Source organism: Rattus norvegicus, chromosome Y (assembly GCF_021556685.1).
Source record: "Rattus norvegicus strain SHRSP/BbbUtx chromosome Y, alternate assembly SHRSP_T2T, whole genome shotgun sequence".
Classification (NCBI taxonomy): domain Eukaryota; kingdom Metazoa; phylum Chordata; class Mammalia; order Rodentia; family Muridae; genus Rattus; species Rattus norvegicus.
The window spans coordinates 49,756,589-49,784,269 of NC_141555.1; the positions used below are offsets into that span (position 1 = coordinate 49,756,589).

General features: G+C 38.2%; 1 long non-coding RNA gene across 1 annotated transcript in view; it reads left to right on the forward strand.

The window, feature by feature from the left end:
• The window catches only part of LOC147998029 (uncharacterized), a 55,258-nt gene extending 31,180 nt beyond the window's left edge, over positions 1-24,078 (forward strand). Inside the window, exons 6-8 of the long non-coding RNA XR_015647448.1 lie at positions 14,515-14,695; positions 19,400-19,598; positions 23,710-24,078. This is a non-coding gene — a long non-coding RNA (uncharacterized LOC147998029). The remainder of the gene's footprint in view (positions 1-14,514; positions 14,696-19,399; positions 19,599-23,709) is intronic.
• Positions 24,079-27,681: the final 3,603 nt, after the last annotated feature.

Below are 27,681 nucleotides of genomic sequence, written 5' to 3' on the forward strand. Positions count from 1 at the left end.
GGGCTTTACCATTTATTATCCATTGTAGTGCTGGATTTGTGGAAAGATATTGTGTAAATTTGGTTTTGTCATGGAATATCTTGGTTTCTCCGTCAATGTTAATTGAGAATTTTGCAGGATACAGTAACCTGGGCTGGCATTTGTGTTCTCATAAGGTCTGTATGACATCAGTCCAGAATCTTCTGGCCTTCATAGTTTCTGGTGAGAAGTCTAGTGTGATTCTGATAGGTCTCCCTTTATATGTTACTTGACCTTTTTCCCTTACTGCTTTTAATATTCTTTCTTTAATTTGTGCGTTTGGTGTTTTGACAATTATGTGACGTGAGGTGTTCCTTTTCTGGTCCAATCTATTTGGAGTTCTGTAGGCTTCTTGTATGTCTATGGGTATCTCTATTTTTAGGTTAGGGAAGATTTCTTCTATGATTTTGTTGAAGATATTTACTGGTCCTTTGAGCTGGGAGTCTTCACTCTCTTCTATACCTATTATCCTTAGGTTTGATTTTCTCATTGAGTCCTGGATTTCCTGTATGTTTTGGACCAGTAGCTTTTTCCGCTTTACATTATCTTTGACAGTTGAATCAATGATTTCTATGGAATCTTCTGCTCCTGAGATTCTCTCTTCCATCTCTTGTATTCTGTTTGTGAAGCTTGTAACTACAGCTCCTTGTCTCTTCTTTTGGTTTTCTATATCCAGGGTTGTTTCCATGTGTTCTTTCTTAATTGCTTCTATTTCCATTTTTAATTCCTTCAACTGTTTGATTGTGTTTCCCTGGAATTCTTTCAGGGATTTTTGTTTCTCCTCTCTATGTGCTTCTACTTGTTTATTTATGTTTTCCTGGAATTCTTTCAGGGATTTTTGCGATTCTTTCAGGCATTTTTGCGATTCCTCTCTGTAGGCTTCTACTTGTTCTCTAAGGGAGTTCTTCACGTCTTTCTTGAAGTCCTCCAGCATCATGATCAAAAATGATTTTGAAACTAGATCTTGCTTTTCAGGTGTGTTTGGATATTCCATGTTTGTTTCGATGGGAGAATTGGGCTCCGATGTTGCCATGTAGTCTTGGTTTCTGTTGCTTGGGTTCCTGCGCTTGCCTCTCGCCATCAGATTATCTCTAGTGTTACTTTGTTCTGCTATTTCTTACAGTGGCTAGACTGTCCTATAAGCCTGTGTGTCAGGAGTGCTGTAGACCTGTTTTCCTCTCTTTCAGTCAGATATGGGGAAAGAGTGTTCTGCTTCCTGGCTTGTAGTTTTTCCTCTCTACAGGTCTTCAGCTGTTCCTATGGGCCTCTGTCTTGAGTTCACCAGGCAGCTTTCTTGCAGCAGAAAACTTGGTCTTACCTGTGGTCCCGAGGCTCAAGTTCGCTTGTGGGGTGCTTCCCAGGGGCTCCCTGCAGCGGCAGCAACCAGGAAGACTTGTGCCGCTGTTTCCGGGAGCTTCAGTGCACCAGGGTTCCAGATGGTCTTTGGCTTTTTCCTCTGGCTTCCGAGATGTGTGTGCAGAGAGCAGTCTCTTCTGGTTTCCCAGGCTTGTCTGCCTCTCTGAAGGTTTAGCTCTCCCTCCCATGGGATTTGGGTGCAGAGAACTGTTTATCCAATCTGTTTCCTTCAGGTTCTGGTGGTGTCTCAGGCAGGGGTCCTACCGCTCCTGGGCCCTCCCCCACGGGAGCCCAGAGGCCTTATACTGTTTCCTCTTGGGCCAGGGATGTGGGCAGGGGTGAGCAGTGTTGGTGGTCTCTTCTGCTCTGCAGCCTCAGGAGTGCCCACCTGACCAGGCGGTTGGGTCCTGTCTTTTTTCTTGAAGTTGAGTTTTAACTAGACCTCCAGCCATTCCTCTCCCTGCCCATTCTCATGAATGTTATGTTTGGCCTGAAGAAAGGATCAAGGAAATATATCCAAAACCCTCAAGTGTGTCTCTGGGAACTCAGGAATTTAGATATTACATTACTGATATCTAATGGGACTCCAGAACCACAGTCTATAGTCCATGCTGTCCTTTGTTTTACTGATATCTGGAATTTTTGGAAGATATAAGAATTTGGGAGTTTATCATTTGAAGTAGGTACACAATATTTAAACTGCTGTATCCATTATAGCTGGGCCCCCTTTGTTGCCAAAATCATTGCATAAAACTGAATTGGAAAATAACATTTTTAGTACATATACAGGAATATTTAAAAATCCCCTATCATAGAATGTACAATAAGAAAATGTAATACAATATTCAGTGAATTAAAGTTGTGTGGTACAAATACTGGCATTTGGGAAATAGAGAAAACCTAGGAAATAGCACGGTATGTCACAGGAATGGAACTGGGAATAAAATTATTATCCTTAAGAATATCCTCCACTTTATGTACCTAGATCATTTCTACCTCTGCCAAGCCTCTGAATAACTTCTTCCATTCAGAGCATGTAGCCAATAATGAACAAAGAGAAGTCTCTAGGTTTAGAGAGATGTAGTACATAAAGGTTTCCACTGTGTCACATGATACACTCCTGGAAAAGGCACCCTCAAATCTGGTCAATGTAAGGAAAGCTGTTTAGCAGTTAGGCCATGGAATACTCAGAGACACCATCATTAGGCCTGCCCTGAAAAATCTCTTCTATCCTGGAGAGTCCGAAGTTCTTCGGTGATGACACAAGCTTTGGCACGACAGCAACTCACAGATATTCCTTCAGTACCTCTAGGGTTTACTATTTGGCTAATAATTCAGAATAAACAACAATTTGGGAGGGAGATCAGGGAGGATGAAGAGATTAGAGATGGGGAGATGGAAGTTGGCTTTCTCTCTTGGTATAAAAAAAAATTCTTCGTCCATGGGAAATTTCAGTGAGTCCAGGGTATTAGTTAAGTGTGTTCTGAAGAGATAGCCTTGATCTGAGCTTTCCACATATGGGAATCAGGAGTACGGTGCCTCTCAAAAGCATCTGTTCTTCCCTTTTTTTTATGGTTCCTGGAAGTCAGAGAGTTTATATCATTAACAGCTTTATCCCAAAAGTCAGGTTATTTGATGGGCACCGTTGTTCCGTAGAGCTCATGGCTTTTATTTGTTTTGCCCAGAAGAAAAAGGTCCTGAAGAAGAAGGGAGGAAAGAAAAGTATTTTGTCCTCAGCTCAGAGGAAATTCCTCATTGATTTGGATTCCTATAGTGCAGTTTATCTCTGACACTGATAATTGGGAGAGAGAAGTGCTTTTACTTGATATTTCATCATCTCAGTCTTTCCACTAGTATTACTCTATCATTGCCTGACAGTGACCCTTTAGATTTCTGAGTCAATAGGTGTGATTAGCTTGCAGTTTTCTTCTCTTTTTCTTCTTTCTTTTTTTATTTTTTTAGACAATTTCATTGCTCTTTTAAATTATTGATTATATATTTATTTCAAATGTTATTTTCTTTCCCAGTTTCCTGCCATAAGTTCCCTACCCAGAACCCTCCCATTTTCTATAACCCCATTTACTGCCCTTGACATTCTCTTTAACTAGTAGTCAAAGCTAGATTGGACCAAGGGCTTCTCCTTCCATTGGTGCCAAACAAGGCAATCCTCTGCTACATATGAAGTTTAGACATAGGTATGTCAATGTACAGTCTTTGACAATTGGTTTAGTAACAGAAATCTCTGCTTCATTTGCATTATTTTTCTTATGGTATTGAAAGTCTTTCAGCTCTTGTAATCCTTTCTTAAAATCTACCAAAAGGGGTGGGTTTAAAGTTCACTTGTCTACCACTACCATTCACTTCTTCATTTGACAAGCTCTAGCCGTGTCTCTCAGGAAAGAATTATATCTTGTTACTCTCAGTGACACTTCTCTGCATTATCTAGATTTGGTGGCTGAATATATATATATATATATATATATATATATATATATATATATATATATATATATTTGCTGTCTCCTACAACTATGAGCTTTGGTGGAATTTTAATTTGGATTCTGGGAAACTAGATCAAAGATTTGGAATCGACAAAGAACAATGCCAAATATAAACCCTCATGGTATTATGAAACCAATGAGGTAATGATGTTGAGGATTCAATGGACCTCACCGATTCCTCTGCATGCCCATCCTACTGAATCTTATGTTTGGCCTAAAGAAAGAATCATGGTTAAATATCCAAAAGCCTCAATTCTGCCCTTGGGAACACAGGAGGTAGATATTAGAGAACTGATATCTAGTATGGATACAGATCCACATTCTATAATTCCTGTTTTCCTTTTCTTTACTGATGTCCGGTAAATTTTTGATAAAATAGGATTATGGAGTTTATCTTTTCAAGTAGTACACAATATATACACTGGTATATTCACGCTATGGCTGGGGCCTCTTCGTTTCCTACGTCATTGAAAAATTGAATTAGAAAACAGAATTTTTGAGTACACTCAGGAATATATATATAGCAAGGAATGTACAGTGAAAAAATGTAGTAATATATTCACCCAATTAAAGATCTGTAAGGAAAATACTGGCCTTTTGGAAACAGAGATAACGTAGAAAATTGAACGGTATATCACAGGAATCAACCTGGGAAAAATTTATTATCCAGAAGAATCTCCTCCACACATATTTTCTACCCATGTCAAGCCACTGACTTTCTCCATTCAGAGCATGTTACCAATAATGAAGCAAAGAGAAGTCTCTAGCTTTAGAGAGATGTAATATGTAAAGGTTTCCTCTGTGTCCCAGGAGACATCCTGTAAAGGGGACCCTCAAATCTCTTCAATGTAAATAAAGATTTTTAGAAGGTAGGCCATTGCAGTTCTCAGTGGCATCACCATTAGACCCTCCCTGAAAAATCTCTTGTACCCTGGAGAGCCCTAGTTTCTTCAGTGATGTCAAAAGTGTTGTTGTGTCCGCATGTGGCTCTTGGATATTCCTTCAGTACCAATAGTGTTTACTATTTGGCCACTAATTCAGAGTAAACAGCCATTTGGGAGGGAAAACACAGAGGATGACAATATCAGAGATGGATAGAAGGAAGCTTGAATTCTGTCTTGGTATAAAAAAAGGAAGAAAAATATGGTTCATGAGAAACTCAGTGGGTCCTGAATAGCCATTGAGTGGTTTCACTAAACAGATAGACTTGATCTGAGTGTTCCACATATGGGATTCAGGAGCAAGATGCCTCTCAGAAGCATCTGGACTTGCCTGCTTGTTATGGTTGCTGGAAGGCAGAGAGTTTATATCGTTCATTTCTTTATTCCAAAAGCCAGTTGTTGGGAAGGGGTCCATTGTTTTTCTGAGAGCTCATCACATTTATTTTTGTTACCCCGTAGTAAAACATCCTAAGGAAGAAGAGAAAGACAAATTTTATATCCTCAGCTCAGTGTAAACTCCTCCATGCTTTGGATTCATAAAGTGCAGTTTGTGTCTGACACTGATATCTAGGAGAAAGAAGTGCTTCTAGTCGATGTTTGATCATCTTACTCTTTCCACTAGAATTACTCTGACTACCATTCCCTGACAGTGAATCATTAGATTCCTGAGTCAATGGGTGTGATTAGCAGGCAGTTCTCTTTTGTATTATTTCTTAATTTTTTTAACATTTTTTTTGCCCTTTTAGTTGGATATTTCTTTTTTTTTTCTTTTCTTTTATTCAGAGATGGGGACCAAACCCAGGGCTTTGCACTTGCTAGGCAAGTATTCTACCACTGAGCAAATCTCCAACCCCTAATTGAATATTTATATATTTTCATTTCAAATGTTATGTTTATATTCAGTTTCATTTCCACAAGATCCCTAAGCAGTCCCCCTCCTATGCCTCTATAACCACACTTATTACCCCTTGACTTTCCCATTCACTAGGAGTCAAACCTATGGATGACCAAGGGCTTCTCCTTCCTTTGGTGCCCTACAAGTCCTTGCTCTGCTACATATGCAGATGGAGACATAAGTGTGTCCATGTACAGTCTTTGAACATTAGTTTAGTACCAGGTTTGTTGGCATCTTTGTTCTTATTGAGTTGAAAGCACCTTCAGCCCTTGTAATCCTTACTCAAAATCTACCAACAAGAGTTCCGTTTTCAGTTCACTGGTTTGCCACTGGCATTCACTTTTGTATTTGACATGCTCTAGCTGCGTCTCTCAGGAAGGATCTATATCTGGTTCCTGGAAGAATGCACTTATTACGTTCATCTATCTTATCTAGATTTGTTACTCTCTCTCTCTCTCTCTCTATATATATATATATATATATATATATATATATATATATATATACTGATATATACTGTATATATATATTTGGTGGCTTCTATAATTATGACGTTAGGTGGAATATTACCATGGATACTGCACAATTAGCTCAAGAATGTAGAATCAACAAATGACAATGCCAAATAGACTCCCTCCTGTTCTTAAGAACCTATTAAATTTGAGGTATACCTGGACCTCACTCATTCCTCTCCCTTCCCATCCTCCTGAATCTTATGTTTGGCCTAAAGAAAGAATCATGGTAAAACATCCAAAACCCTCAAGACTGGCCGAGGGAACACAGGAAGGTAGATATTAGAAACTGATATCTAATGGAACTACAATACTGTATTCTATAGTCTATGTTGTCCTTTGTGTTACTGATGTCTGGTAATTTTAGGAAAAAATAAGGACTTGGGAGTTTATCTTTTGAAAAGAGTACACAATATTTACACTGTTACATTCACTCTAAAACTGACCCCCTTTGTTACCAAAATCATTGGAAAAAATTGAATTGAAAAGAGGAATATTTAAGTTCACATACGGGAAAAAATATATAGAGTCCTATACCAAGGAATGTACAATAGGAAAACGTAATACAATTTTCATTCAATTAAAGGTCTGCAAAGAAAATCCTGGTCTTTGGGAAACAGAGAAAACCTAACAAATTGAATTGTATCTCACAGGAATATACCTGGAAATAGAAATATCCAGAAGAATCTCCTCCACCTTATGTTCCCAGAACTTTTCTACCTATGCCAAGCCCCTGACAAAGTTTTTCCATTCAGAGCATGTAACCACTAATGAAGCAAAAATAAGTCTCTACCTTCAGAGAGTTGTAGTATGTATAGGTTTTCACTGTGTCACTGGAGACACTCCTGTAAAGGGCACCCTCGAATCTGGTTAATATAAGGGAAAGCTGTTCCCCAGGTAGGCTATGGCAGTTCTCAGTGACATTATCATTACACCTTCCCTGAAAAATGTCTTGTATCCTGGAGAGCCATTGCTTCGGCTGTGATGTCAAAAGTGTTGTTGTGTCTGCAACTGCCTCATTGATATTCTTTCAGTATCTCTAAGGTTTACTAATTTGCTTCCAATTCAGAGTAAACAGCCATTTGGGAAAGAGAACAAAGAGCATGATGATATCAGACATGGGGAGAAGGAAAGTGGCTTTCTGTCTTGGTATAAGAAAAGGAAGAAATATGTCAACAATGGGAAAGCTCAGTCATTCCTGGGTAGGAGTTGAGTGGGATCGCTGAAGAGATAGCCTCGTCAGAGCCTTCCACATATGTTAATCAGGAACAGGAACCTCTCAGAAGCATCTGTAATTCCCTGCTTGTTATGGTTCCTGGTAGTCAGAGGGTTTATATCATTATTTTCTTTCTTCCAAAAGCCTGGTTTTGAGAAGGGCACAGTTGTTTTACTGAGAGCTCATGGCTTTTATTCCTTTTGGCTCATGTTTGTAAAGAATTTAGTTCTTGATAACTTGAACCCTTCAGGTCTGTAGGAAGGCACATCACTTTTGTCACAGTGTTAGAATCAGTTGCTCACCGTTACTATTAATAATACTACTCGCTGGGGACAGCACACATGATAGTTTACCTTTGGCCAACACTTAGTTTCCAAACAACATCCTTCGTATTTTATCACTTACACAAACATGAAATCTTATTACTGTCTTCATATTCTTTGAATTTTATCACTATTCACTCCATCCATTATTACTATCTTTGTCTCAAGAGTTGTTTCTTGTTTATCGTACAACAGTGTGCGTCTACCCTGAGCTTTTTCTAACCACAAGTCTGTGCAATGTGGTTTCCTTCTGTTCCCCTTTCTTCAAACCCTCCCCCTCCATAGTAAACAGTATGTTCAATGATGTTGCACCTTAATTGTTGGTTACTTCCTATCTTGTCTTTCTCCCCATGCTCATTCAGTTGAATCCATTACTCTTTGGACACATCTGTTGCTTAGGGAGCTCTTTCCCAGGGTGTCAATTTGCCTTATTCTTTCCCTTCATTTAGATCTCTGTTTAATGCTGTATTCTCAGTGAGGCATTCAGTGAGCACACTACATTATATGGTCTCCTCTCTATTTTTCTATCCCTTTAGCCATATTAGTTTTCTTCAGATGCTTGTGACATGACAGTGCATCACATACTCCTGTCTCTACTTGCCACTAATATGTAAGAAATAGTTGTACTTGGTCTCAAACACCTTTATTGCTGGACTTTTGTCTCTAATCACTAGAATACTACATGCAGCATAAGAGAAGTTTAACAATATTTGGAGAAGTCTGAATGGATTGAAGAGAAAACCAATTGAAATTAAGTGATGTACAGAACTTTATTATTTCTTGGATGCTTTTTCCTCAGAATTGCCTACTTTATATCACAAAGTTATAAACCTATTTGCAAGGCATTGCAGGAACTTTCCAATTGACTGTATGTTTTCATTGTATTATTAGAGTTTTGTAGCTAGAAAGACAGGTCAGCCATTACAACCAAAACTTCAAGGTCCTCCTTCCCACTAGTTGCTAAAAAGTATTATGCACACAAATCATACAATTTAATATTGCTGAGATATGATAATTTTTAACCAGTTTCTGTGCATGTAGGGTAATTATAGTTTACGTGTCTAGGATACATGAAACGTCTACAGTACACACGACCAACCAGATTACCAAGCTGCCATGGAAAGAGCAGAACTCGGTCTGACTTTCAGTTCCAGGTCCACCATTTATGGGTTGTTTTGGTCCAATGGAAAATTCTTCTTTTCTACAGCAGTTTCCTCATCTATTCAATGAACTCAGTACCTTAAATATACAGGATTATTATAAATTTATCTTTATTTGTTCATCTATAAGTAACTTAGAACCTGAAGTTTTTGTATTATCCATTAATGTAAATGTGACCCCTGCACAGTTAGAATATCAGAGGAACAAGGCAGGCATTGTTCCCTTTTGTTTTGAGGCTGGGTTTCTCTATTGTTTACCTCGTCTATGCCATTCAAGCTGGCCTATAGGTGTCTAATATTCTCCTATCTCACCCTGCTATCCAGTGGATGGAGCACAAGGATTATAGATTCATGTTATAAAATCTTGCTTTTTATGTGGATTTCTTGCATTCAAACTCAGATCCTCACACTTGCACCTTAAGCTCTCTGCTCACTATGCTATTTCCCCAGTAAACCCGCAAGTCACCTTTATGTGACTTGAACACATAGGAACTGCCCTTGACCGCAATGAGTCTTTAGACAAAAAAAAGGGTTTAGGCGTACAGAGGAAGGAGAGGGTTATGTAGTTCAGTAGCAAAATGATTGCCTGTCTCAAATGGACTCCTGAGTTCTGTCCCCAGTACTGAAAAACTAGGAAAAGTCAATCCTTAAGAGTTTAAGTAAGTCAGGAAAAAAGCAGATTTCTTTCTTTTCATGTGAATTAAAGGAAAGGGAGTTTTTGGGTATTTTTTTTATTTTTTAACTTATTTGACAAGCTAAGTTTTTAGTAAACATAGACTGTATTACTCTGAGTTTATTTTTAATGCATGCAGTTTATATATCTAACATTGTGCATTACACTCTAACCTCAGAACCTTTTTTTGTTTGATTTTTGTGAGTATTGGTGAGGGGTAGGGTAAACAGATAAGGCCAGCTGTCTGTCTTTATTTAACTCCCCTCAGGTACTGAGAAGATAGCACTGTTGAGAGTCAGAGAGAAACACAGCAGCGGTAAAGCAAGTACAAGCAAGATTCTTTTTATTTTGCATTCACATAAAATTTATGTGAAAAATTGCTATGGTCTCTCAAGGGAATATGACCTAGTGTTCAATAATTTTCAATAAAAAATCTCATATCCCAGAGTTTTAATTTCATAAAAATAATTTTTTCTATACAGATTTTTGTTTTTCAGTTTTTCTTCTATTAACCTTTGCTCAATTTAAAATAATCAAATTATGCCAGATTTCACCTATGACTTAACAATTGCAGTAGACTTAAGTGTATAAAACAAGCACTTGTAAATTAATGGTAGGACTATTGATTGTTGAAAGACTTTTTGAGAATAATTGGTAGTATATGTAAAATGTTAAAAAAATTTAATTATATTGTTTTTTATAAATGTACAACCTAAGAGGCTACAATACAAAGAAATATTTTTGTGCCAATGTGCCTACAACAATAGCAGCCTCGAAGCCTCTCACATAGCCATATATTTGGAGTGTACAGGAGTTGTGTTGCTCTGTATAGTAGCACATCTTGGCAGTAATACTGGAAGTGAAAGGTAGGCATAGCACTTCAGAGTGTTGCTAGGCACTATTTACCAAAACGGAGGTAACCTATGTTTGTGGGCAGTAACCTATGAACCTCTCTAGGAATAGAGATAAGTGCATACACCTACGTATAAGCACTCGAGAACATTAGTAACTGTACTATGTTTATGTCCCCAAACTGGAACAATACGAAGTTCTATCAACAATGTAATAGATGTTTTGTTTTGTTTTTTTTTCCCAATGGGATGGTGTGGAGAAGAGAGAGGAATGAACTGAAGCCACATACAGGGACACAGATGAAAGTTTATAACTGAGGTTTATAGAACATGAAACTAACCATTTAAAAATAAACAAAAGAAGCCAAACTCCAAAAATACACTTATTTCATTTAGCTCACAAAAAGATTGACAATTCGTATTAGAAGACAGTGCTTACTTACCATGGCTGTAAAGGGATGTAAAGCGCAGGTACTGTTTTGTGACGAGTTTCAACAGTGATTTAGGACCCAAAACAACAAAAGAAAACATATCCACCAACTGGACTCAATGCAGCAAAGATTATAATGAAAAGATTTAGAATAGACTTCTGTTTGGGGCATTGTTTTTTTTTTTTTTTTTTTGAGTTAACAGACATGTTCTGATTTGTAAATATTTTACATACAAGTCCAGAAGGCTCTGGAACCAGATTACTGAAATTAAATATTTGTGTCCTTAGATGACGTACTTGATTTAACTCTGTTTCTTCATTTAGCTCCTGTATAATCATGTATGTTTTTACTGTGAAAATAAAATTATACACAGCAAGAAACATAAAACATCACTTAGTGCAAAAGATGCTAATGAATGTTAGTATCCTCTCACTAAGATTTTAAACTATGTGAGAGTTTAGAATAGAGCAGTATGCAGCTTTTATTATATGGATCCATTATTCACAGAGGTGGTATTCTTATTCTTAGATAGAAACTCTATGAACTCAGCTTATTCCATAATTACTTGAGTTTTTTTGCGGCCCTCTCACATCAGCCATCAGTCAAGACCGTCTACCAGAGACACAGTCACAACACATTCTCAATAGGGGTACCTCTTCCCAGGTCACTCTACGTTATGTCAAGTTGACCAGACAGAATTAGAAATTTTGGAATGTTGGAGCCAATCCGTGAGTGGCAAACAGTTAAAACAGTTAATCTTAAGATGGAATTACAATGTCAACTTCAATATTTTATTACTTTCCCCCTTTGTAATTATTTCTTTTAGTGAAATGAAGTGTATAAAAGATGAACACTCTTTCTTTGTGTGTGTGTGTGTGTGTGTGTGTGTGTGTGTGTGTGTGTGTGTCAGATTCCTGTATACAGGTATACCCAGCATGTGTACATGAAAAAGCCCAAAAGAGGATAACAGATGTCTTTCTTATCCCTGCTTTATTCCCTTAGGCCAGGTTGCTCACTGAACTTAAGGCTGATTATTTTGCTAGGCTGCTGGTTAGTGAACTTTCCCGGCATGACTGGCTTCATGATACAGCACTAAATTATAAGTATCTATGACAAAGCCTGTTTTTATATGGTGCAAACTCACTTTGTCATGCTTGCTTAAGCTGTTTTTTGACCTCAGAATTAACTATTTTACAAGAAGATGTCAATATTGTTATACAATCTACCTAAACCTTTTATTGTCTTAGAAGGGAGCCCAGTCACAAATTTCTATTGCTCCAGCTGTCGACAACTACAGAACTTTTCTGTCTTTATGGATATACCTCCAGTAGATAGTCCATGTGATTGAAGTCTTGTGGCATTTTCACTTAGTGTGTTCTCAATATTCATTTACGTTGTGGCATCAATCCGTACTACGTTCCACATATCACTTTTTGTTTATCCATTCGTCCATTCATAGACTCTTTGGGTCTTCTAAACTTAAAATTTTTCATTGTTTATATTATGATATTAGGACCTATGGGCATGTGCTTGCTATGGCTCACATGTATTGATCAGAAAACACTGTACAGGTGACGTAGGTGAGTTGTTTCCCTCCTATTGGGGCGAGAAATGGAACCCAAGTAGGTGTGCAGGCTTGGGTCATGTTTTACTTTATAGGAAAGCAACTTATTTTCTTCTATAGAGGTTATACCGCTTTCCATTACTACCAGTAATGTATGAGGGTGCTTTTAAGTCCATCCAAGTGGATGTGAGGTATTGTCTTAGTTTTTAAGTTGCATTTTTTTAATAACTTATCATTTTAAGCATTTTTCTTTTAGACCAGTATGAGAACAGATGATATTTCTTTTGACCAAGAGGAAACTGAGAACCAGAAATTCTAAATCAAATAATTTCTCCTACTAGGATTTGATATTTGATTTATATATTTGATTTCAAACAACACTTTTTCTGACCTGTTATTTTTAAGTTACTAAATATTTTTTTAAAAAAATGATTATATAAATTAAGGAAGTATAATTTGGTTGAGATGAAATGAAAGAGCACAGTAGGTGCTGGGAAAAAACCCACTTTTTAAAAGGTAAGATGCATTAGGACTGTCAGTGGGAGTAGTGTAGCATAGGTTTGGGAAAAGTAATTTGGAGAGTAGATGTCTTTAAGAGCTTTAATTTGCAGAGCTAAAGTGTTTGAATATCAGAATTGTAGGAAGTGGAGATCAATAGTGTTCCCGAGTGGTGTGAATGGGCATATAAGCAACATAGTACTTGAGAGCACCAGCTTCGTGCACAGTTATAAAAGTTGCAGCCAGGTGTGGAGGCAGAGGAAGATGTGTACCTTCAAGTACAAGGCCAGGCCAACCAAATGTTACATTTAGCTCAATAATCCAGAGCAAATTCCTCAACCTTTCTGTGCTCTTGTTTTCTCCATCAACATAGGCATAATAATTTAAATTCATGAAGCTATTATAATGATTTAAACTATTTTACATGTAAATGTACCAAGAACAAAGTAAACTCTTAATGTTTTAAACATTCCATAGATGTCAACTATTATTATGTGACATTTGCCTTGTGTTTTGTATCTTTTCATTTTACAACAAATCTGTGCAGTAGAAGTAAGTGTAATTAGTGTAATGACAGAGACAGCAAAGTAGAAGAGGTTGTATCATATAGAAAGCTCCCATTGACTAAACTAGTCTTATACTAGGCATGGCACATATTTAATGCCAGGATACAGAAGGCAGAGGAAAGATGATCCCTGTGTTTGAAGCCAGTCTGGTCTACATAGCATGCTGCAGGATTGTCATGACTGCATGTCTCAAACAAAAACAAAGTCTGGTCTTACTGTTCAATGCCATTTAAACCTGCTGTTTTATACTTTAGAAAAAGAATGAAAATTAAAAAAAAAAACCATATAGAACAATGGAATAACATGATTAAAAAGTTTGATAGAAATTAATCTAATGGCACTCTGCAGCATAAAGAGGTAGAAGAAATATGCCTAGATGCATATTTGTTGACTATTAAGATTATCTATATACAGATTTTCTTTGTAGAAATATTTTGTCCTAGGTCTGTGACTTAGAGAATTATGAGAAAAGATATTTAAAGGGAACATGGTAGATAACTAACCAATATATTTCTTTCAGTTGTTTATAAACTTGAAATAGATAGAACTGTGTGGTCCTTGATAAGAATCTACTGTGGTAGCTATCTTCTGATTGAATTCCTTTTTCTACTGAGCATCAACACAAATGGTTGGAGACAAGCTGGAGTAAATCATTTCCTCACCTTTTAACTTAATTCAAGAAACAATTTGTCTCATCATCATCCCTTTGAGGTAGTACAGCACAGAGTCTTGTGAACATGTCCTCACTAAAAGAATGGCCAGCTCACTGGGAGTCTCCTGAGTGTTCTCCACTCTCACAGAGCATCTGACTTACTGGGACTCCATAGATGTACTCCACTCTGAGTGACTGAATGCAAGGGTGTTCATGAATAACCTGATCAGTGCTCAAGTCAACCTCCCACTAGAGGATTATTGAACTGTGCATCATTTTTTATATATTTGTTTATTAAAGGCTATTCTGTGTAATGATAATGAGGAACTTTCTCTCTTTTGTCTTCCCTCTTTACAGATTGCTGAATTCCTGGTGATATTATGGTTCCTGAGTCTTCTGCCGTGCTTCTTTGCTCCAATTAGTATCATCCCAATATATGTGTATTCACTTGCCCTTTATGGGTTTATGCACTTCTTTCTTATCAACCCCCCAAAAAACTTTCTACTATAAATCCAGATTTTGGTTGTTTAAACTTCTGGTAAGTCTAGAAGGCATGCACAATATTTTGAGCATAGTACATTACCATTGCCTTCAGCAAATGCCTCACTGGACTGTTGGATTGCACAGCCTTAGAGGGAGGATTCACATTGGGACAAGGGAATAGTGCCCAGATTCAGGAGTAAGTGCATTTGTTGGATACCAGATATACTTGAACATTTATAACATGGAAATCAGATAGTGAATTGATTGTATATATTATAATTAATTAACCAGTGTGGTAAAATATAGCACTTTTTTTTCTTTCTAAAGAAAAGAGAGTCAGGTAGAGTGTTATTGTGTAATCCCTTACTTAGAATTTGGAGGTAGAAGGATCAGAAGTCCAAGGCTACTTTATACTGCATTTACCTCAGTATTCTCTTAGATTTCCTATAACTATAAATCCCTATGATGTGTTTATTTTTGTCTAAATCATATATGTGAGTGCCTACATATATGTATATGTATGGCTACCACATATGTGGTTGGTATTCATGAAAGCCTAATGAGTGTGTCTGATCCCTGAAGGTTGAGTTGTAGACAGTGGTGAACCAAGCATGGGTGATGGGAACTAAGCTCCTTCCTCCACAAAATCAGCAGTACATAACTATAGAGCCACCGATCTTGCATTTCTATAAACTTATTTCTAAATGACGGTTTTGGAAGATTCAGAAAGCTTACTGTGTTGATGTTGCAATAGCAGGATGGTATAGATGCGTACTCTGTGAGCAGTGCCTCAGTGAGTCCTTTTTTTTTTTTTTTGAGTAGGAAGCCATCATTTCATACATAATTACTTTCACTGATGAGTAGAATGATTCCTGTTGAATGGATGTGTATCTAGGTCTGAACTGTGTGATGATAAATTTAGACTGATTGGTTGAATAGGCTGGAGTGAGGTATAAAAAGGATTAACACACTAGTAAACGCCTTCTTTGAAGCAGTGATTTGTTGCTTTTGTAATATCATTACTAAAACAGAAGTGTTATAGGGTATAGGTCATTTAAAATCAGTTTGAATATTTACTCAAACTCCATTTATAAAATTATTCCCTAAAATGTGTGTCAGAGTATTAACTTAATGTTTTCACCATAGTTTTATTTATTGAAAATGTTTGTAAACTTTTGTCCTATAATAAATATCTTATTTCCCTTTTTTTCTCCTTTATTTTTACTGAAAAATACTTGGTCTTAAAAATAAAGATTGCTCAACATTTATATTCATAGTTGTATCGGAATCTTTAAAATTGACTTATGCTACCTTCTTTTCCCCCCAAAAAAAATTAAGAAATTTAAGTACTATATTTCTGTAAAGTTAATGTGTCAAATATAGTGCATTCTATTTATACTAAGGAAGTCTTTTGTCCTCTATCCTATCATTTTTTTGCCCCAACTAGGAATCCAATTAGATAGCACAAAGTCCCAGACATTCCAATAGTAACATTACTTCATTCTTCTAGTAAGCTAACTAAAGTTTTAAAATAGAGTCCTTAGTTATATCATTAGCGATCAATTTGTTATGTTTTGTTTATTTTTGTTGCTGCTGCTGCTGCTGTTGTTATTTTTCAAGGCACGTATTTCAGTGTGGCCCTGTTTGTCTGAGACCAGGATCTACAGAACAGGCTAATCTTGAACTCACCCAGATCTGCTGCCTCTGACTCTAAAGGCATGTGCAATGACTGCCTGGGCACAGATCAGTTTTTACCAATTTTTTGTGTAAAATTGTGTGTGCATGGATATGAACTTAAGGGACCTGGAGAGTGTTCAGTGGTTATCAGCACAGGCTGAGGATCATGGAATCAAAATATATCTGCTCCAGAGACCAGTATCTCAAAACTTGTTATTATTGTTTCCATAGCTAATTCAAACCTTATCTGTTATAGATGATATTCAAGATTGATTCGTATTATATAGTCATGTATCTCTCTGAAGAGAAATGTTTATAGAATAAAGAGAAAGAACCAACCACATCTGAGGGCAGGCCTGCCATAGTTTCCCTGGTTGAATGTGTCTACTAAATAAAAAAAGGATACATCCAGAGAGCTAGGAATTTAAGCTCATTTTCAGAATTACTATAGTGTCAGAGGAATGCAATATTATCTATAAATTTTCTTCTGTATGATAAAGTAAAGGGAGACTAAGAGGATAAAGTTAAAAGCTATCTCTATCCATTCTCCTCCACGCAGGTACCACTGGGTCCACTGCACAACAAACAGTATCTGGTTCTCCTCTGCAATGACAGGAATTTTTTTTTTATAATTATAACAGGTTTAAAGAAAACCAGTCAAGGTGAATTTGTGTTAATGCGAATAACAAAGGACTAGCTTAGGAAATACTATGAGAAAGTTGACCGTGCTGTTACACACTATGATCCTGGCCTTACTGAGTAAAGGCAGGAGAATTTCAAGTTAGAGCCCAGCCTGGGGTACATAGTGCAGCCTGTCTCAACCTACTCCCCTTAAGAGAATTGTTATCAGAATTGAGCTATACCCATTTATAAACTCTAAGAGAATATATTGCATGAGTTAGTTGCTTAACAACACATTTATCATTATTTTCAGAATAGTGGTCAGAGGTGATTTTTGTGGAAATGTTAAGGCCAACACAGTCATTACCATTACATTAGTGAAATCAATATTATATAGTCTGTGGGTGCAGTCAAGTGGTAGAGTGCATGCCTCATATGCATAAGATACTGGGCTTGAAACCCAATGCTCTAAGAGTGTCATTTAGGTTAGAGAATGCAACAGACCTCAGATGATCACACTCCCTGCCAGTTTTTCTCTCTCTGATTTTGTGAGACAGGGTTTTTCTGTGCAGCTGTCCTAGAACTCACATTGTAGACCAGGCTGGATAACAATTCAGAGATCTGCATGCCTCTTCTTCCCTCTTTTGGAATTAAAGGCATGAGCCACCACTGTCTGTCCCTTCCTGTCTTTTATAGGCAAAGAAGAGCTTTGTAGTCAGCCAAGTTTACCCTGTCCAACAAATGATTTGTAGTCCAACACCGGGTTACCTCTTGTGCTTACATCACTTATTTTTCTTACTCCGTAGCACAGGCTAGCCTCAAACTTGTTGCACTGCTGCCTCAGCCTTTTAAGTGAAGGCCTACAGGAACGAACCACTATGGCTAGCGTATTCTCTCTCCACTTGGTTTCTGCTTTCCCCAACAACAACCACACACTCATCCACTGTTTACCTTCCAATTTTGCATTCAACTCCTTCCTACTTTACTGGGTTACACACCCTCATTGTCTGGGCTTAGTGTACGTGTGTTATTTATTGGTTTCCTTTTTAACAGCAGTCATTCTGAATGGTCAGCCTTGCAGTAGAGAACTGATTCTATGTTTTCTCATTTTTTCCTTTCTTTTTCTCATTTTTGAGTATTTACTGCTGCCTTTCATAAGGTAGGCTTTGCCAATTTCTGGATGGCCGATCAGCTGAACAGCCTGTCAGTGATTCACATGGACCTGGAATATATGATCTGCTTTTACAAATTGAACTTAAATGGGATGAGAATAAGGGCCTGTTGCCAAATGATCCGCAAGATACAGTATGATTTTGTATTCACACTAGTGAATGCCAGCATAAACAAAGAACTGTTGGGAATGATAACTTCGACAGTTAATGTCATGATGAAAACTCATCCAATAGCATTACACACAGAATTAAATGTGCTTGGCACCCTGTTAGCAATCTCCTTATCTGAAATCATTTATTTGGCATTTAAGTTGTGTTAGGATTTTAGTCAACCTCTTGCCAAAACATTTACAACTTACATTTAAAGAATTCTGCAGTTATATCTCAACGTTCATATGTGTTGGTAGCTGTATCACAACTGCTAGAGTGCCAGCAGCTAGTCCTCATAGAAATGCTCAGGATGCCATTGTAGGAGCCAGTGGTCCAAGTACTGATTGCTTAGAATCAGGTCAAATGCCTGAGAAAGAACATCCTGGTCAGTTCAGAAGTCTTGACCTTCTTCTGGCTCTTTACCCATGCTTAGGTGACACCAAGTTAATTTAGTTAGGAAGTTTGCATTAATTACAAAGATCTAAGTGTAGAGAGACCTAGCATGTACTCACAAAAGATAATGATAAATTGGGTATGGCAGGCCACCACTCACCTGCAATCCCAGCACTGAGGAGGCTGAACCGATAGGATTGCCAGTCATCCTGGGGTGCATAAATGAAATCCTGTCCCCAAAACAAAAACTACTGCAGAGAAGCAATAAAAAACAATAATGAGCCATAAGCGTTCTATGATTATGAGGAGGCCATAGAGCGTGTGCTCTGGGTGTATTTTTATAGTAACTTGCCACTTACAAAGCTGTCTCAGTACCCGTAATATTTCTACATTTTCCTATGTTTAAAGTCATATAACAAAGCATGTGTTTTTCTTCCTTTTATTCATAGACTCTTTTCCTATAGTTTTATTACACTTGAAAAAAGTATAAAATTGTTTGAGTTGGTTCTAGGACATTCAGAAATCACAAAAAGAATTGCCCAGTAGTCACCTCAGCTTCTCTCATTTTCTCAGCCACTAAAGAGGTTGTGCAAGTAGTGTCTGCATAGGAGAAAGTGACTGTGAACCCACGGCATAGGGTTTTATGGATATGCTGATGGGTAGTTGTACTGTGTGAATAAATGGTATGAACAGTTAATTTATTTGAATTGCGATATTGTTTTCGTTCTTCTTTGAAATATTCACAGAACCAGAATTTTGCAACAGAAATACATACAGAGTGCAAGCCACTGTTCAGTGCATTCCTGCTTGGCTTTGCTTCATCCAGTGCCTGTGCTGGTACCATGACAAAAGAAGAGCCTTTCCTCTTCCAGTAAATGCTGCCTGGCAAATACTCTACAACTTTATTCACCCTGACATTTCCAGCCCTTTGCAACACTCACAAAGGTAGGCTGAGTTCTCCCATCTGAGTCCTTACTACTGCATTCTGTTTCCCTGGACTCTGCCGTCACTGCTGCTGGTTCTGCTGAGGCTTCAGTACCTGGACATCTCACTTTAGCCTTGAATATAGTTTTAATCTCATTTCAATTAACAGTTATTATCACTAAGATTTTCAGTCAATTGATTAGAATTGTGATGCTGTTTCAATCCTGTCTGTTGCTCAGTGTCTTTAACCTATGGGTGCGTTGGGTTTTAATTTAGTGGTTTAGAGTGTTTTTTTTTTTTTCTGTTCGTTTTTGAGGATTTTTTGTTGTTTTTCCTTGGGGGGGTTGGGGAGGTTGAAATTTCCTTGTTTATTAGTGAGGTTAAGAAATGGTAAGGTGCACAAGAATCCCTCTTCCAACCAAGTATTTAATATTTAAGTATTTTCTTTGATGAACATGTAAGGATTGTTTACAGCCCATTTAACTGCAAATTGAGTTCTCTGATCGCTTCAGTTTCTCATTTCCATGGAATCCTGCTATGACTTGCTACTGATCTTCTGTTGGGAATAGAAAAAAAAAAGTCTTTTAAGTTTAGAACCAAATGCAGACACTCAGTTTGAATTTTTACCATTTCCCATGAACTGTCAATGATTTTCCATCCTTGCACTAAAATGTATTCCTTCTTTGTCTGCTGAGTAGAGAGTATCAGCCCACACCTTACAAAGTGCAAAGAGCTTTGACTAATACAGATTAGTAAAGAGCTTTTTAAATACGCACGTAAATTGTTCTCAGTAAACTTTTCTGTGCGGCTCTATTGGGAGATATATTCAGAAGTACAAAACTACTGTTGCTGTAATATGTATTTGATGCCATATCAGATGAGGTCACTGTTAGTTCCGTGATATTGGTGTCCCTGAACTTTCACAGTATGACATAGGGTCTGTGCTATAATAGTAATGATAAATGTAGCCATTCTTGTTAAGTGTTAGAATTTAATTGAGTACCTCAGTGAAGGAAACACATCCACAGGAATTCCATAATTTTAGTTCTTGCTAAGGAATGCCAGTACTCACTACCAGTATGCACCTTGATTTATAGATTTGACAGTTGATTTGGAAAAAAAGATGTGATATGGCTTCTTTTACTAAATTATCAGAAACATCTGCCTCCTGTCTTAGACATAAATGAGTGCTGGGGTAGATTATACTAGTAATATATTTATTAGGAAGTTAAAATTGCTGGAAGGTACTATTGACACAAAATACAGCACTTACCTCAGGAAATAAGGAATAGTTAATTCTTGAGGCAAACCTAAGTGCTAGTAGCCTGGGAGCACAGACTCAGGTTATAACCACTGGAGGTGATCACATAATATTTTATTTGATACAAAAGAAAGAGAAACATAAATAAGTGCATTTATCACATTGATGATCACTGCCAATAAGCAGGCTACAGCAAAACAAGTGGAACTCTGTATAAATCTAGGAAGTCTGATAACATGTTTAACTTTCAGATTAGTAAAGCATGGTGCCCTGCTGAGCATACATTTTAGGGCTGTAGTGAATTTGGTCCCCAACACCCAGGTAAAGGCTGTGAAAGGCAGCAAACACCTATAACTCGAGCTCTGGGGAGATAGACACTGTGACTTACTTGCCACTCCTATTATGGTATCATTGAGCTGCAGATTCAATCAGAGACCTTGTCACAAAAAATAGGGTGGAGAATGCCTGGGAAGACACTGATGCCAAGCTTCCCACACACAGAGAAAACATTTGACAGATTTGGATAGTCACAGGCCCATTCAGATAAAGGAGTGAACAGTGAATGACTTTCAAAGGGAAAGTCTAAGGTAGTCTGGTTAGGTTCTTCACACCATCTTCAATCACGAAGCTCGTTATTGAGACTCAGCCTTGAGGAACTTATGTTTACATAAAGACCTTTAACAACACAAAAGGATTACAAGTCCAAGCCTGTCTTATTTACAGAGTGAGTTCAGGCCAATCTGGCCGCATAATAAAATCCTGTCCCAAAATAAGTAATATATAGCTTACCTCTAATTCATAGAACTCTGTGGTCTGTCCTTAGCACGATGTAAGAAGAATTACAAAGAAGGTTGGGATGAGCCAGTAAAAATGGCTTCACAAGTAAAGGCACCTGAAGCAAAACTTGACAGCCTGAGTTCAGTCCCTGAGCACGATGGTAGAGAAAAATAACTACCTCCATCAGGTTGTTTTCTGACCTCTGTGTTTGAACAGTTGGACTATGAGGAAATGTATGCTTTGTCCCCAGTATCACAGGGGGCTTGGGAATGTGAACAGAACTTTGAGCCAACATAATTTACCTATACATAAAGCAGTCCTGTACTAGTAAATACATATATTTCCTATTCAAGTATAGTTTAAATTGGTACAGTTTTACATTGATATATTTGATGCATTGATGACTTATCTGTATATATATATATATATATATATATATTTATATTCTTTTCTCAAAAACAAAAAAATATCAGATTACATTATTCTTTCATTACAAGGTACTAAGAGAAGTTTCCTTATATCTGATTTAAAATTATAGAGGTTTGTTTCACTGTATATACTAAGGAATGGTTAAACTGGTAAATTTATGGAGGTTTAAAACCACATATTTTTGAAAGGCTTCTATTATACTATTTTGTGTAAGCAGTGATCAGTAAAACCCTTAGCACAAAACTCTCACACAGCTTGCTAGGCCACAAATAAAAGTTGACATTCAGAGGACATGCAGGTGAGAATGACCGTGAAGGTCTGATCCTCCTGCCATAACCACTCAAGTTCTGGGATTACAGAAGTGAGTAACCCTGCCTGGCTCCTTATTTTTATTTTGTGATACCAGGCTCGTTCTCAGGGGTCTGAGTGTGATGTGCCATGTGGTCACTGTGCCATGGGGCTCATTCAGCCCCACCATGCAGTGTAAGAGGTAATTCTGCTTCCTTCTCCTGTTTCCCTTGACCCCATTTGTCATGGCTGTGTTTGTCTTACACATTGCTACATCTTTTACTTCACATAATCATTGTAAGAATTGTCCTGAAATCATGGTATAGACTTTATAGGTGTACATGCTGCATGAATGCCCTGGAGAGAAAAATGGTTTGGCCATTTATTAATTTTGTTTATCATATCCCTAAAGTTTTAAATATATTTTAATATTGCTACATATTGGATACATAAATAATTTTTGTACCAAAAAGTCAAGAACTTGGCATTGCAAAATTTTGACGTTAAATCGTGTTCAGGTTTCATTTTCTTCCTTCTTTTCTTCCTCCCTCCCTCCCTTCCTTCCTTCCTTCCTTTCTTCCTTCCTTCCTCCCTTTCTTCCTTTCTTTCCTTTTTTCTTTCTTTAAGATTGGGTCTCATGTCAGGTGGTAACAGTGCATCCCTTTAATCCCGACAGAGGCAGGTAGATCTTTGAATTTGAGTCCACCCTTGTCTATAGAGAGAATTCCGGGATAGCCAGAGTTACGCAGAAAAGCCCTGTCTCGAGGGAGAAAACAAAAAACAGAACAGAACAGAACAAAACAAAACAAAATGTGCAAGTCTCAAATAAAAATTTAAAAAAGACAGGGCTAGGCCACACATAGGTCTTACTAGCTTCAAATTCATTATGTAGCAAGCATGACTTTGAACTTCCGACTCCCTTCCTTCTATTTCCCTCTTAAGTGCTGGGATTAGAGGAATGTGCAACAACAACATAACCAGTTTTATATGGTGATGGATATCAAACTCAGGACTTCAGTTTGCTAGGCAGACGTCCTACCAGTTGAGCCATCGTCCCAGCCCTAGTTAGGTTACTTTATTGGACAGTGTCCTAAAAAACAAAGTCTTTAAAAGTAATTACTGAGACAAAAGAATCTAGTCAAAATTACTAATTATCTAGATACTGTTCTATTGAGGCTGTTGCAAAGGAAACATTTGTGAGGAAAAAATAGTAAAAGACCATGACATGACCTTGTTTAGACTCTGATGTGATTCTTTCAAAGAAGTAGTCTGCCTTAGTTACCATAGTAACAGCACTGGACTAAGTGAACTTTGAAAATTGTTACAGTGCTTGTTTTTTTGTTGTTTTTTTTTTTTTCTGCTGCCTGATTTGTTAAGATGGAGGATTATGCATTAACTCTGCACCTAGAATCATTGTAGGTGAGGATTTAGGTAAGCTATTTAGAAAGATTAATCATGAGGGCCCAGGAGCGGCAGGAAACCTGCCTGAGACACCACCGGAACCTGAAAGAAACAGACCGGATAAACAGTTCTCTGCACCCAAATCCCGTGGGAGGGAGAGCTAAACCTTCAGAGAGGCAGACAAGCCTGGGAAACCAGAAGAGACTGGTCCCTGCACACACATCTCGGACGCCAGAGGAAAAAGCCAAAGACCATCTGGAACCCTGGTGCACTGAAGCTCCCGGAAGGGGCGGCACAGGTCTTCCTGGTTGCTGCCGCTGCAGAGAACCCCTGGGCAGCACCCCACGAGCGAACCTGAGCCTCGGGACCGCAGGTAAGACCAAATTTTCTGCTGCAAGAAAGCTGCCTGGTGAGCTTGGGACACACGGAAGCAGAATTTCTCTAGGACCTGGCACGTTCTCTGTTTACCGGAAGTCCCACACCCGCGGATCCCAGCCCGCAGCAGCTATCTGCTCCCAGACCCGGTGAGAGAGAGACCCAACCGCCTGGTCAGGTGGGCACTCCTGAGGCTGCAGAGCGGAGGAGACCACCAACACTGCTCACCCCTGCCCACATCTCTGGCACAAGAGGAAACTGTATAAGGCCTCTGGGCCCCCTTGAGGGAGGGCCCAGGAGCGGCAGGACCCCTGCCTGAGACACCGCCGGAACCTGAAAGAAACAGACCGGATAAACCGTTCTCTGCACCCAAATCCCGTGGGAGGGAGAGCTAAACCTTCAGAGAGGCAGACAAGCCTGGGAAACCAGAAAAGACTGCTCCCTGCACACACATCTCGGACGCCAGAGGAAAAAGCCAAAGACCTTCTTGAACCCTGGTGCACTGAAGCTCCCAGAAGTGGCGGCACAGGTCTTCCTGGTTGCTGCCGCTGCAGAGAGCCCCTGGGCAGCACCCCACGAGCGAACCTGAGCCTCAGGACCACAGGTAAGACCAAATTTTCTGCTGCAAGAAAGCTGCCTGGTGAACTCAAGACACAGGCCCACAGGAACAGCTGAAGACCTGTAGAGAGGAAAAACTACACGCCCGAAAGCAGAACACACTGTCCCCATAACTGACTGAAAGAGAGGAAAACAGGTCTACAGCACTCCTGACACACAGGCTTATAGGACAGTCTAGCAACTGTCAGAAATAGCAGAACAAAGTAACACTAGAGATAATCTGATGGCGAGAGGCAAGCGCAGAAACCCAAGCAACAGAAACCAAGACTACATGCCATCATCGGAGCCCAATTCTCCCACCAAAACAAACATGGAATATCCAAACACAACAGAAAAGCAAGATCTAGTTTCAAAATCATATTTGATCATGATGCTGGAGGACTTCAAGAAAGACATGAACACACTTAGTGAAACACAGGAAAACATTAATAAACAAGTAAAAGCCTACAGAGAGGAATCTCAAAAATCCCTGAAAGAATTCCCGGAAAACACAATCAAACAGTTGAAGGAATTAAAAATGGAAATAGAAGCAATCAAGAAAGAACACATGGAAACAACCCTGGATATAGAAAACCAAAAGAAGAGACAAGGAGCTGTAGATACAAGCTTCACCAACAGAATACAAGAGATAGAAGAGAGAATCTCAGGAGCAGAAGATTCCATAGAAATCATTGACTCAACTGTCAAAGATAATGTAAAGCAGAAAAAGCTACTGGTCCAAAACATACAGGAAATACAGGACTCAATGAGAAGATCAAACCTAAGGATAATAGGTATAGAAGAGAGTGAAGACTCCCAGCTCAAAGGACCAGTAAATATCTTCAACAAAATCATAGAAGAAAATTTCCCTAACATAAAAAAAGAGATACCCATAGACATACAAGAAGCCTACAGAACTCCAAATAGATTGGACCAGAAAAGAAAAACCTACCGTCCCATAATTATCAAAACACCAAACGCACAAAATAAAGAAAGAATATTAAAAGCAGTAAGGGAAAAAGGTCAAGTAACATATAAAGGGAGACCTATCAGAATCACACCAGACTTCTCGCCAGAAACTATGAAGGCCAGAAGATCCTGGACTGATGTCATACAGACCCTAAGAGAACACAAATGCCATCCCAGGTTACTGTATCCAGCAAAACTCTCAATTAACATTGATGGAGAAACCAAGATATTCGATGACAAAACCAAATTTACACAATATCTTTCTACAAGTCCAGCACTACAAAGGATAATAAATGGTAAAGCCCAACATAAGGAGGCAAGCTATACCCTAGAAGAAGCAAGAAACTAATCGTCTTGGCAACAAAACAAAGAGAATGAAAGCACACAAACATAACCTCACATGCAAATATGAATATAAAGGGAAACAATAATCACTATTCCTTAATATCTCTCAATATCAATGGCCTCAACTCCCCAATAAAAAGACATAGATTAACAAACTGGATACCCAACAAAGACCCTGCATTCTGCTGCCTACAGGAAACACACCTCAGAGACAAAGACAGACACTACCTCAGAGTGAAAGGCTGGAAAACAACTTTCCAAGCAAATGGTCAGAAGAAGCAAGCTGGAGTAGCCATTCTAATATCAAATAAAATCAATTTCCAACTAAAAGTCATCAAAAAAGATAAGGAAGGACACTTCATATTCCTCAAAGGAAAAATCCACCAAGATGAACTCTCAATCCTAAATATCTATGCCCCAAATACAAGGGCACCTACATACGTAAAAGAAACTTTACTAAAGCTCAAAACACACATTGCACCTCACACAATAATAGTGGGAGATTTCAACACACCACTCTCATCAATGGACAGATCATGGAAACAGAAATTAAACAGTGATGTCGACAGACAAAGATAAGTCATGAGCCAAATGGACTTAACATATATTTATAGAACATTCTATCCTAAAGCAAAAGGATATACCTTCTTCTCAGCTCCTCATGGTACTTTCTCCAAAATTGACCATATAATTGGTCAAAAAACGGGCCTCAACAGGTACAGAAAGATAGAAATAATCCCATGCGTGCTATCGGACCACCACGGCCTAAAACTGGTCTTCAATAACAATAAGGGAAGAATGCCCACATATACGTGGAAATTGAACAATGCTCTACTCAATGATAACCTGGTCAAGGAAGAAATAAAGAAAGAAATTAAAAACTTTTTAGAATTTAATGAAAATGAAGATACAACATACCCAAACTTATGGGACACAATGAAAGCTGTGCTAAGAGGAAAACTCATAGCGCGGAGTGCCTGCAGAAAGAAACAGGAAAGAGCATATGTCAGCAGCTTGACAGCACACCTAAAAGCTCTAGAACAAAAAGAAGCAAATACACCCAGGAGGAGTAGAAGCAGGAAATAATCAAACTCAGAGCTGAAATCAACCAAGTAGAAACAAAAAGGACCACAGAAAGAATCAACAGAACCAAAAGTTGGTTCTTTTAGAAAATCAACAAGATAGATAAACCCTTAGCCAGACTAACGAGAGGACACAGAGAGTGCGTCCAAATTAACAAAATCAGAAACGAAAAGGGAGACATAACTACAGATTCAGAGTAAATTCAAAAAATCATCAGATCTTACTATAAAAACCTATATTCAACAAAATTTGATAATCTTAAGGAAATGGACAATTTCTTAGACAGATACCAGGTATCGAAGTTAAATCAGGAACAGATAAACCAGTTAAACAACCCCATAACTCCTAAGGAAATAGAAGCAGTCATTAAAGGTCTCCCAACCAAAAAGAGCCCAGGTCCAGACGGGTTTAGTGCAGAATTCTATCAAACCTTCATAGAAGACCTCATACCAATATTATCCAAACTATTCCATAAAATTAAAACAGATGGAGCCCTACCGAATTCCTTCTACGAAGCCACAATTACTCTTATACCTAAACCACACAAAGACACAACAAAGAAAGGGAACTTCAGACCAA